At 42.5% G+C, this 9,079-nt stretch overlaps 1 pseudogene across 1 annotated transcript; it reads left to right on the top strand.

Annotated features, from left to right (window-relative positions):
• The first annotated feature begins 322 nt into the window (after window positions 1-322).
• Window positions 323-2,310, top strand: LOC109383611 (suppressor of cytokine signaling 2 pseudogene; annotated as a pseudogene). Its single transcript, XR_002124230.1, has 3 exons — window positions 323-386; window positions 1,294-1,474; window positions 1,643-2,310. The product of XR_002124230.1 is annotated as a suppressor of cytokine signaling 2 pseudogene (transcript).
• Window positions 2,311-9,079: the final 6,769 nt, after the last annotated feature.

The raw sequence follows: 9,079 nt of genomic DNA, 5'->3' as shown, positions 1-9,079 counted from the left end.
ATCTGAAAACTACAACAGCACAGACAAAAAAAAGAAAAATCCCCAACGAAAGCCTGACCTGTCTAGACAAAGGGCATGGAAGGGGCATCCTGGTGAGAAGAAAACTTTTACACACTCTCTACTGTTCCCCAGCGAAACACTACAAAAGAAAACTGTGGTTCCACCCACGTCCACACCACCAGACACCAGTGGAGAGCTTACACATCCACCCTCCAGAGGCCGTAACAGGGTTCCCAGCGCCCCGCTGGGTAACGTCAGAGAAGCCCAGGCAGAGAAGCAGGGCCGCCCTTCCCACTGGGCTCCCGCTCCCACAGTACAGACCATGGGGAGCCTGGACGTCACCCCTCACATGGCAAAACGCCCCTCCCGTCCCTGGTGGAGTCAAAGTAAGAACAGTGGAAAAATCAAGATTTTTCACCATCACCCAGCACTAACAAGGCTAGTGTCAGGGAGCCTACATGGGGAGCCAGGACTCCCACCCACACCCCAAAGTACCTTCAGAGGCAACCTGGAGGAAGATTATATTTATGCCAGATAAAATAGGCTTCAGAGCAAAGAAAATCACCAGAGACACAGAGGGACATTACAAAATGACAAAAGCATTGATCCACCAAGAGGGCATATCAATCCTAAATGCACCAAATAACAGAGCTGCAAAATATGTGACTCCAAAACTGATAGGCAGCACCGTCTTGCCCCTACTGGAGCTTTGTCAGAGCAAACCATCTAAAACAGAAGATTTAAGTGAGATCCAGGGTCTCATATTACAACACGAAATCCCAGATTTTAATTAAAAAAAAAATCATACCACGAAAAGGAAGGTCTCAAACTGGATGAAAAAGACAATCAGACGCCACATCAATATGGCAGAGCTATTAGAATTATCAAAAAAAAAAAAAGATTTTAAAGCAAGCCTCATTTTTTAAATGCCTTAGTGAGCAATTACAAACATGCTTAAAACACATGGGTGGGGGAAGAGTCTCAATAACGAAATAGAAGATATAAAGAAGAACCTAATGGAAATTTTAGAACTGAAAAATACAATAACCAGGAGCCTTCTTGCCCGCCGCCACCGGCGCGGCACGGGCCGCGGACAGTGCGCGCCAGGGCCCCGGACGCACAACCTCAGGTCCCCCGTGCCTGCAGCCCCGGCGCCGGAGGAGCTCGGGTGGGGCCGGCTGCAGGCACACCGTGGGTGACCGCGCTTGCGGGGGATTTCTCCATCCTACCCTGGGACCTGGGAAGGAAGAACCAACCCCGCTCGCCTCCACCACCACTTTGCATACTCCGCAGGGACGCGTTTTGGTGTTCCCACTGACTTCCAGGAAGGACGGGAGCTCAGTCAAACAGGTTGGTACTGGGGAAGTGTGACTGTTAATGAAGCCAAAGAGAAGTTAAAAGAGGCACCAGAAGGAACTTGCTTGATTAGAGATAGTTCGCATTCAGACTACCTACTAACAGTATCTGTTAAAACATCAGCTGGGGCCGGCTGAGTGGCTCAGTTGGTTAAGAGCTCGCTCAAGAGTGTGAGCTCTGAGCAACAGCGGTTCAAGTCCCGGCCCGAGCTGAGCTGCTGCTGAGCTGCCAACAGGTGGCAGGATGGCTCAGCTAAAAAAACAAACAAACAAAAAAACAAAAAAACGTCAGCTGGACCAACTAATCTGCAAATTGAATACCACGATGGGAAATTCAGATTGGACTCTATCATATGTGTCAAGTCCAAACTTAAACAATTTGACAGTGTGGTTCATCTGATCGACTAATACATGCAGACGTGCCAGGATAAGCGGAGGGCCCAGAAGCCCCCCGGAACGGCACTGTTCACCTTTATCTGACCAACCTTCTCTACACTTCAGCACCACCTCTGCAGCATCTGTGTAGACTCACCGTTCACAAATGTACTGGTGCCATCTGGGGACTGCCTTTACCAACAAGACTAAAAGATTACTTGGAAGAATATAAATTCCAGGTATAAGTGTTTCTCTTTTTCTAAACATGCCTCACATTAGAGTATCTCCGAATGCAGCTATATAAAAGAGAACCAAAACTTGAGTGACTGCTCTGGATAACTACACGGAATTCTAAGAACAGCTGAAGTCAATCTAATTTAAATGTGTGATGAGGTAGCTAGGTATTTAAAGTTCCCCCAAATATTTTCACCTGAGTAATGCTTCCCTTCCTAAGACTGACCAAGACTAGTTGATCCTTTTAAGTTAAAAATTAAATGTCCCAAGTAAAGGCTGAAGTAACATTTTATCAGAATGCCTGGCCTTTCTGAGGTTCCTTTCTTTTTGGTGGAAGGTCTAGTAGAGAACTCAACGTCTGTAGGAGTATGTAGGAATACTCAAGAAGGGGGAGGAAACTGACACAGGTTTAACTTCAATTTTATATATATGCCTGGTGATCAGTCTATTTTAGGACATTTTATATTTTGCATTCTGATGTAGCTAGGAGTTTTGTTGAACAAATATGCTTGTATTTATCCTTCATTTTATGCAATTAACCAAATCAACCAAAAAAGTGCCATGAAATCCTGTATTTGTCTTTTTACTACATGCATGAACTCTCTCATGTGAGTGAGTACTGTAGTAATCCATTTTAAGGGAGCCTTACTTCAGAAATATTTCAAACTAGTGCAAACGGAAAAGACTTTGTTTTTTCCTTTAAGGCTAAAGACAAGAATGTCATGCTCTATAGGTGCCACTTAATCCCTGTTAATAAAACCATGTAGATACAGACATTTTACCTTTTGAAGTAGCTGTTGCTAACCTGGTGTCACAACCTGTTGCCATGGATTTTTTGAAAATGGCTTTAGAAATTTCCAACTTGTCCTTGAATTGTCTAACCATGAACATCAGCAGTTGTCTCCCTTCTACCATGTAGAAAACTTTGACTTAATTTTCTTCCAGATATAGGGGGATACCTGCCTGTTTTACAAAGTGTTTATTTACTGCTGTTACTATTTGATTAGAATGTATTAAAGAAAAAAAATACAATAACCAAAATAGATGGGCTTAAGAGCAGAATGGAGGTAAAAGAGGAAATAATCAGTGAACTGACAGAGAACAGACATTATTCAATCTGAACAACAAAGAAAAAAAGTAGGCTGAAAAAATAAAAGATCCTCAGGGACCTGTGGGTTTATAACAAAAGACCTAACATTCATTTCATCAGGGTCCTGGAAGGAGAGGAAAAGGGGGTGGGACAGGAAATTACTCAAAAAAAAGTGTTGAAAACATCCCAGATTTGACAAAAGACATATACCTACAGATTCAAGGAGCTAAGTTTACCCAAGCAGAATAAACAAATTAAGAAAAAGAACCCATTTCAAGACACATCATAATTAAACTTCTGAAAACTAAATACAAAGACAAAATCTCAAAAACAGCCAGAGAGAAAAATGACATAATAATATAGGGGAAAATGCAATTCAAAGAATGTAGATTTCTCATCAAAAACTGTGGAAGCCAGTGGAAATGACACAATGGTCAAGTGCGGGAAGAAAAAAGTTGCCAGCCCAGAATTCTATACCCAGGAAAACTATCTTTCAGTGATTACGGGGAATCAAGACATTCTCCAGGGAAGAAAAAATAAGAGAACTTGTCCCTAGCAGACATTCTCTTTAAAAAATGGCCAAAGGGGCCGGCCGAGTGGCGCGATGGTTAAGAACTGGCTTGGGACACCAGAGGGCCCCAGTTCGGATCCTCATATGAGGGCCAGTGACACTGCCCTCCACAGCTAAGATGCTGAACAACAGCTCAACCTGGAGCTGGGCTGTCGTGAGTTGCCAGCAACGGCGTAGGCTGCAATCCCTGCTGCACTGGGTTGCCATGGGCTACCGTGTGTGGCCGGCAGCCAGCGTGAGCGGCCAGCAGCCGCAGTGAGCGGCCATCCAGAAGCCGGCGACTGATCTGCCTCACCTGGGAAGAGCGCAATGATGGTGCCACCCTGGGCCAGTGAAGCAACGTCCTCCACAACTAGACTGAAGAACAAAAGGACAGCAATGTGTCTGTTCCCCTTCCCCAATTCCCCAGTGCTGTTCCCATCCCCCCAATTCCCCAATAAAAACATCTTTTTAAAAAAAATGGCCGAAGGTCTCTAAACAGAAAGAATGCTATAAAAGAAAAAAGCGGGCCAGCCAAGTGGCGCATTGGTTAGGAGTTGGCTTGGGACGCCAGCTCTGAGCAGTAGGGCCCCGGTTCAGATCCCACATGAGGGCCAGTGACGCTGCGCCCTCTACAGCTAAGATGGTGAACAACAGCTCGACCTGGAGCTGGGCTGCCGTGAGTCGCCAGCAACGGCGTAGGCTGCAGTGGGGCTGGCTGGCAGTGGGCATGTGCTTTCATGAGCTTCCGTGAGCCACCGTGAGCGGCCATCCAATGGCCAGCGAGTGACTGCCTCACCCAGGAAGAGCACAATGATAATACCAACATGGGCCAGTAAAGCAACGTCCTCCACAACTAGACTGAAGAACAAAAGGACAGCAACTTGTCTGTTTCCCTCCCCCAATTCCCCAATAAAAAATCTTTAAGAAAAGAAAAGAAAAGAAAAAAACTGTGGAACATCAGGAAGAAAGGGAGAATCAATAAGCAAAAGTGTGGGTGAATACAATCAACTTCTCTTTTCTTGCATTTTCCAAATGATGTTTGATGCTTGAAGCAAAAATTATAGCACTGTTTAATGCAGTTTTAAATGTGTGTAGAGAAAATACTTAAAACAATGATATTGTAAGTGGGGAAGATAAAGATACTTAAAGGGAGTACTTTTAAGTACCTATGTTTCATTCAAACTGGTGAGATGAGAATACCATAAGATTCTGATAAGTTATGTATAAAGAATGTAATACCTAGAGAAAGCACTAAAAAAGTAATACAAAAAGACACCCTCAAAACACTACAGATAAATAAAAATGGAATTCTAAAAAAAATGTTCAAGTAACCCACAAGAAGACAGGAAAAAGAAAACAGAGAAACAAACCAGAGAAAGTAGACAAAAACAATGGCAGAATTAAGCTCTGACATACCAATAATATTAACTATATATGGCTTATATATACCAATTAAAAAGAGATGGCAGGAATGGATTAAAAACATGACCCAAATACATGCTGTCAACAAGAAACTCACTTCAAATACAATCATTCAGGCAGGTTGAAAACAAAAGGATACAAAAGATATATCATGCAAATATTAAAGGAAAGTACTAATTATATTATTATCAGATAAAATAGACTTCAGAGCTAAGAAAATTCCAGGGGCAGAGAAGGGTAATATATGATAATAAAAGGGTCAGTCCACCAAGGATTTGTATACATTTTTGTGTACATTATTCTTATATATATGTGTATATATTGAGGATAATATGTACACACCAAACAAAAGAGCTGCAAAATATGAGGCAAAAACTGATGGAACTAAAAGGAAAAAGAGACAAATCCACAATTTAGTGCTACTTTAATTCCCTCTCTCAGCAACTAAACAGAAAACCCATAAGGATATGGAAGAACTCAACAACACCATTATCCAACAAGAATTGCTTGATATTTACAGAACAATATGCTTTACAACAGCAGAATACACATTCTTTTCAAGCCTCTACATAATCTCCTGATGAGGAAACATGTGCAAAAATAGACTATCTTCTGGGCTCTAAAATAAATCTCAACAAATCCGAAGGCATTTAAATCATACAGCATATGCTCTCCAACCACACTGAATCAACTAGAAACCAATAACAGAAAATTTTCCAAACACTTGGAAACTGAACAACACACCTCTAAATAATCCAGGGCTAAGGAGGACATCTCAAGGTAAATTTTTTAAAAACATTGAACTGAATGAAATTTAAAATACAACTATAAGAAGTTGTTGGACACAGCAATAGCAGTGTTGAGAGGGAAATTCATAGTACAAAATGTTTATATTAGAAAACAGGAAAGGAACCTATAGGTTCCACCTCAGGAACCTAGAAACGAAGAGTGAAATGAGCCCAAAGCAAGCAGAAGGAAGGAAATAATAAAGATAAGAGCATAAATAAATGAAAATTTGAAAACAGTAGAAAAAAATCAGTGAAACAAAGAGCCAGTTCTTTGAAAAGATAAATAAAATTGACTAATCTCTAGCAAAAGTGACAAAGAAAAACCAGAGAGGAAAAAACAAATTGTCAATGTTGGGACTATAACAGGATATTGCCACAAACCCTGCAGACAAAAAAGGATAAGAGAATACCATGAACAAGTCTACACACTTGTAAATTTGACAACTGAAACAAAATGGGCTGATTCCATAAAAAACACAAGCTACCAATAACTCACCCAATATAAAAATAAATAAATAATGTGACTAGCGCTAGCCCTATAATGTTTAAGAAATTTAAATTTGTAATATAAAAATTTCCAGAAAAGGAAGTCTCTAGTCCTAGATGGTGTCACTGGTGAAGTCTATGAAACATTTAAAGAAAAATTAACCCCACTCCACAGAGTCTCTTTCAGATAATAAAGAGAGGGGGACACTTCCCAATTCACGTTCTGAAGCTAGTATTACCCTGATACCAAAACCAGATAAAGATTGGGAAGGATGGAAGGAAGGAAGGAAGGAAGGAAGGAAGGAAGGAAGGAAGGAAGGAAGGAAGGAAGGAAGGGGGAGGAAGCGGGGAAGGAGGGAACTGTGTGAATACAGATGCAAAAATCCTTCACAAATATTAACAAATAAAATTCAGCAATATATAAAAAGAATTACACACAATAACCAAATGGGTTTTATTCCACAAATGCAAATGTGGAATTTGCAGTTTGATATTAGAAAATCAACTAATGTAATCTATCATATCAACAGGCTAAAAAAAATTATATGATATTAAATGATGCAGAAAGAGCATTAGACAAAACTCAACACCCATTCCTGACATTTTAAGAAATAAGAAGACAAGAAGGAGACGGAGAGGAGGAGTGGGGAGAAAACAGCAGCAGCCGCTCTCAGAAAGGTAGGAGTAGTGAGGAACTTCCTCATCTTGACAAGAGCACCGCAAACAACCCCAGCTGACACTGGATTTAAGGATGAAAGACTGACTGTTTCCCCTGAGGTCAGGAACAAGGCAAGGCGCCCACTCTTACCACTCTCACTCAACACAGCACTGGGAGTTCTAGCCAGTACAATAGTGAAAAAAGGGCACACGGACCAGAGGAGAAGAAATAAAACTGCTTCTATTTGCAGATGATATGACTATCTATGCAGAAAATCCCAAGAAATCTATCACAAAAAAAAAACTAGAACAAATGAGTTTAGCAAGTTTTCAGGATAGAAGATAAACATATACAAAAGTTAACTATTTCTGTATAAGCAGTGAACATGTGAGCACCAACATTTTAAAGGTAATACATTTATAATTGCTCAGAAAATGAAATACTAAGATGTAGAAAACACGTACGAGATTTGTGCAGACAGCTACACAATGCAGACGAAAGAAATCAAAGGCCTACATGGATGGAGAGACATACCGTGTTCATGGATTAGAGGAGTGGACACAGTGAAGACAGCAGCTCTCCTCAGATTGATACGGGTTTAATGCAATTTCTATCAAAATCCCAGAATGATTTTTTTGTATGTATAGGCAATACTATTCTCAAATTTATTTGGGTTGCAAAGGAACTAGCATAGCTAGCGTTTGGGAAAAGAGGAATAAAGTGACAGAAATCAGTCTATCCCATTTCAAGACTTGCCCTGTAGCAAGTGGTCAAGGCTGGGTGGTGATGGCAGAGGGATAACAATGTCGCTCAAACCAGAGGCCGGCGGGGCCGGGACTTGGGTCTGGGTAACAGGCCTTGGGGACCCATTTTCCTGTTTATGCTAAGTTTGTACATTTTTTTAAGTTTTCTATAATAAAAAGTCAAAACTGAAGGTGTAACAAACATCCCTGTACGTGATTCTCTGTTTTCATCTAGGGTTATCCCCCGCAGACCATCCCTAAACATGGAATTGTGGGGTTAAGGGCTGTGCACATGGAAGACATCTCAGACACACTGCTTGAGTGAGCCGGTGGAACCCGAGAAAACAGTCACCCAGGAGGCCCCAGCAGGGAGCCGGGAGCATGCTCAGAGGCGGCGAGGCTGGCCCTCCCACACCCCACCTCTCCTCCTTCTTGCCCGATGTGTTCCTCCCCCATGGCAGAAACCAAATTTTAGCAAACACTCAATCCCTGCCTCTCACCATTCAAATTTCCCAGTTCGTGCACCCATCTGCTGAATGTAAAATCGCTATTCACCTAATCTCAGTAGTTGGACATACACCGTGTGTCTGTTTCTTCCTTTTTTATAAGATGCTGTAAGAACATACCTGTAGAAAATGGCTGTGCTCATTTGTGGTAACGTCCTCGAGACACATTCCTAGAGAATCCTTGCTGGGTAGAATGAAAGTGTACTTGCCCCCGGGAGCTGCTCCACTACTCCCACCGGCAGCACTGCTGGTCCTTGCCTCAGACTCACCAACTCCACAAGCCAACACTGACCGATGTGGTGGGTCACACTAAGCCGCCTGCTGTTAACACTGACACTACTACTGGGAGGATGGACATTCTAATGTGGTAAATTTAGTCTTAGGGTCGCAGGAGAGAGTTTAATTCCTTGGACCCTGAGGAAAGTTGGTATAACATTGAACCTTCCTCAGGAGAGTGGGTTTTCACTTACCAACACGCTCCCTGAGCCATGATCCCCAGTGTAGGAGGGGCCCCCACCCTCGGATGGGAACCACCTGGAGAGGAGGTCCCTGGGGAAACCTCCAGAAGCAGAGTCTCTGGGAGTGGAGAGTCCGTGGAGGCATCACTGTGGAATTCTTGTTAAGACCCCAACCTACAGAGAACGGTCCCAGTTCCTCATCCTTAAAAACTGAGGCAGCAGGTGCGGCTCCTTCCCAGAAGGCAGTCCGAAGCACTTACCTACTAAATGAATCAACAACAGATGGATAGATAAATGCATGGATAAACAGTGGATGGTGGGTGGGTGGATGGATGATGGACGGATGGTGGATGGATGGGTGATGGATGGATGGATGGATGGGTGATGGATAGATGGATGGATGGATGGATG

Source organism: Hipposideros armiger, unplaced genomic scaffold, assembly GCF_001890085.2.
Source record: "Hipposideros armiger isolate ML-2016 unplaced genomic scaffold, ASM189008v1 scaffold_4, whole genome shotgun sequence".
NCBI lineage: Eukaryota > Metazoa > Chordata > Mammalia > Chiroptera > Hipposideridae > Hipposideros > Hipposideros armiger.
Note: the sequence above shows the minus strand (reverse complement) of the source record. Positions and strands in the feature narration are given on the sequence as shown.